The sequence below is a fragment of the Arachis hypogaea genome, chromosome 19 (genome assembly GCF_003086295.3).
Source record: "Arachis hypogaea cultivar Tifrunner chromosome 19, arahy.Tifrunner.gnm2.J5K5, whole genome shotgun sequence".
Classification (NCBI taxonomy): Eukaryota; Viridiplantae; Streptophyta; class Magnoliopsida; order Fabales; family Fabaceae; genus Arachis; species Arachis hypogaea.
Window position 1 is genome coordinate 47,399,366 of NC_092054.1, and position 3,779 is coordinate 47,403,144.

The 3,779-nt window shown below is 41.0% G+C and overlaps 1 non-coding gene across 1 annotated transcript; it reads left to right on the top strand.

The window, feature by feature from the left end:
* The first annotated feature begins 3,675 nt into the window (after positions 1 to 3,675).
* Positions 3,676 to 3,779, top strand: LOC112781873 (small nucleolar RNA R71). Its single transcript, XR_003192625.1, has one exon. It is a non-coding gene; the product is annotated as a small nucleolar RNA R71 (small nucleolar RNA).

Sequence of the window (3,779 nt, forward strand, 5' to 3'; positions counted from 1 at the left end):
AAATCCTCATGAAATTATGTAAAATGCACAATGTATGCTTGAATCAAGGCATAAGTGAATATTTACCCAAAACTAGCTTATTTCCTAAAAAAATGTATGAAACTATCCTAAAAATAGTAAAGAAAAGGTCAGTGAAACTGGCCAAGATGCCCTGGCATCACAACACCAAACTTAAAGCTTGCTTGTCCCTAAGCAAGTACTGGAACAAGAGAATGATGAATGGAATATCCAGAGGAATGAGTCATCCTTGTGGAAGTCATATTACTGATTTTATGGTGGTTTCATGCATAGCAACTTAGGTTCATTCCATTACTGGCTTTCAGACCTTTATCATGTCTCTAAACACTTACTTTGTTTATATCTCATGAGAATTTTATTCATTGATCCTTTTATTGTTATTTCAAGGGTTATTTGTGTTATTTAGGCTAAGTGCTCTGTAAGGGGGCAACTCTTTAAGATAAGCTTTCAGCCAACACTCCCGAACCAGTTGGTTCAAGGTGCTAGGTGTTGAAGCACCCCTAAGGACTTACTCCCTCAAGTCTCTCCCCCATACATACACACCACAGGCATATAGTTTATTTATTTTCTTTTCTTGAGACCTTGGTGTCCAGCACCTCTTTGGGTTACTAAATGCTCTGTAGTGAGGGTTACTCTTGATAGTGGATTTTCAGCTGATAATCCCGGGTTAGTTAACCCAAGTTACCAAGTGATAAAGCACCCCTAAGAGCTTATTCATCCAAGTAGATCCCTCACACAGGAGCACCACAGACACTTGCCTCAAGATTAAAACCATTGATGCCTAGCCTTGTTGCTTACTCTTTTTCTTTTGTTTTTCACTTCCATTGTTCTTTCCCTTTTCTCTTCTTAGGATCTTGTTATTAACTTAGTCTCATGAGTATATCCAAAGTCAAGTATTCAGGATAGATAATTGTCCTTCTAGCCTTGTGGTTGAACCAACTTAGCTAACTTATGACTACCCCAAAGATTCATGAATGCACCTCCACATTATGAGCTCTACTCTGGTCTTTTAAAAACATAAACATTCTCTTCTTCAATTGATAAAAAGGGACAAGCTTACAAGTAAAGGGAAGTAATGATGCAGTGACATAAAGACTAGTGCACATAGACCTATTCAGAACTTAAAAGACAGAATTTAAAAAGGGTTCAACTAAGAGTAACTATAAATCAGAAGTGCATTCGAGCTTCCAACTTTCAACAATTCTGAGTACAATGGAATTAGGTAACAATACAACCTTCGGTTGATGATCTCTGGTCCCCCTCTCTCTTTGTCATCATCCTAGTTTTTGCTGCCTCGCTTCTTTGGGTGAAGTTGCACCATTTCCTTATAAGATTCCTGCAAGGTTACTGGAAGTTGCTTGTTCCCAAAGCACTTGAGATATAGTTATCTTACATGTATGCTTGTGCCTCTTGAACTCAATTTTGTGTGTGAACACCAAACTTAGTTCTTTGCCCAGTACAAGACATTGCATATATGCAGAGACCCTCATATCTTGTTATCAATAAAGCAATGATCACCTATAGTCTAACTACATCTAAGTGGTTTCTCTTGATTGGATGGAGCTAGCAATGTTCTTTTGGAGTGGAGGGTAATTCTAACCAATGTCCTTTAGTGGAACACCAAACTTAGAACTACACTATCACTCTTGGATTGTTCTGGTGTGGAACACCAAACTTAGCTCCTTACAATACAGGGGAAACAACTTTGTGATTTTTATTGAAATAAAGATGAAAGTGAAACTACCTAAGGTTGGGTTGCCTCCCAACAGAGCGCTCTTTTATTGTCGCTAGCTCGACGAGTCCTTGATTACTTGAGGTGGTACTTTACTCTGGAGTTTTCCCCCATGTTGCCCAGATAATGCTTGAGTCTTTGTCCATTCACTGTAAACGTCCTCCCTGAACCTTCATCCGTGATTTTGATGTGGCCATATGGTGATACTTTTGTAACCATGAAAGGTCCGGACCACCTTGACTTGAGTTTTCCTGGGAACAGCCTTAATTTAGAATTGTAAAGGAGTACTTGCTGCCCTTTTTTGAAACTCCTGGGTGCCAAATGCATGTCATGTTTTCTCTTTGCCTTCTCTTTATACATCTTAGTATTTTCATAGGCTTGTGACCTGAATTCCTCCATCTCTTGCAGCTGCAAGATCCTTTTTGCACCAGCAGCAATGCTGTCAAAATTTAGTATCTTGATGGCCCAAAGAGCTTTGTGTTCTAGCTCCAATGGTAAATGACAAGCCTTTCCATAGACTAGTTGATATGGAGACATTCCAAGTAGAGTTTTGAATGCTGTTCTGTATGCCCAAAGAGCATCATCCAACTTCTTCGACCAATCCTTTCTAGATGCACCCACAGTCTTTTCCAGGATCCTCTTCAGCTCTCTATTGGATATCTCAGTTTGCCCACTTGTTTGAGGATGGTAAGGTGTGGCTACTTTGTGTTTTACCCCATATCGTAAGAGGAGAGCTTCTAATGGTTTGTTACAAAAGTGGCTCCCTCCATCACTGATGAGGGCTCTTGGGACTCCAAACCGGCTAAAGATATTCTTCCTGAGGAAGTTCATGACTACCTTGTTATCATTAGTTGGGGTTGCAATAGCCTCTACCCACTTGGAAACATAATCCACTGCTACCAGGATGTATTTGTTTGCATATGAGGTTGGGAATGGTCCCATGAAATCAATCCCCCACACATCAAATAGTTCCAGTTCCAAGATGAAATTTTGTGGCATGGCGTTTCTTTGGGGCAGGTTTCCAGATCTTTGTCATTCATTGTAGCTTTTCACTAGTTCCTTGGCATCCTTGAAAAGGGTGGGCCAAAAGAATCCGCTTTGTAACACCTTTGCTGCAGTTCTGTCCCCTCCAAACTGTGATAGCTTGACACTCCTCCCTTTTGCTTGAATGGGCATCATAGCAAAAATTGTGGTTAGGGAGCTGCTTAAACAGATAGCTGATTTGTTTTTCCAGTTTTGTGATGGCAGCATTTTGATTCTGCATGTTTGACTGCACTTCCTCTCTGAATGCTTTACTATCTTGAATGTCTCTGCATATTCCTTCGATGAAGGTTTCGATCTTAGAGAGCTTGTCGTCGATTGATGAGTGGTTCGGATCAGATGTGCTGTTTTGGTTTTGATGAGTGTATGGAGAAGTGTTGTTGTGGGGGTGTTGAGATGTCCTCTGGGTGAATTGCTTTTGATCTTGCTCACTTCCCCACCCAAAGTTTGGGTGGTTTCTCCATCCAGGGTTGTAAGTCTTGAAGTATGGATCATAGTTTTTCCTTGGTGAATTCCCAATGTAATTGACTTGCTCCTGACTCCCCTCTGCTTCTTCATTCACTCCTTATTATGTTGTTGACGAAGTGGAGATTGCTGCTACTTGGTTCCTCTCCATCTTCTTGGTGAGGTCAGCCAGCTGCTCGGTAATGAGCTTGTTTTGGGCCAACAGAGCATCTACATTGTTTAGCTCCATCACTCCTCTTGTGTTCCCTCCTTCGGAAGCATAGAAGTAGTCGTTTTCTGCTACTGTTTCAATAACATCTATGGCTTCCTCAATGGTCTTTTTCTTGTTCAAGGATCCTCCAGATGAATGGTCTACGGCCTTCTTTGACTCATAAGAGAGCCCTTTATAAAAAATGTGCAGCTGCACCCATTCATTGAACATGTCAGGTGGACACCTCCTTGTTAAGTCCTTGAACCTCTCCCATGCTTCATATAGAGTCTCACCATCTTGTTGCCTGAAAGTTTGAACCTCAGCTCTCAGCCT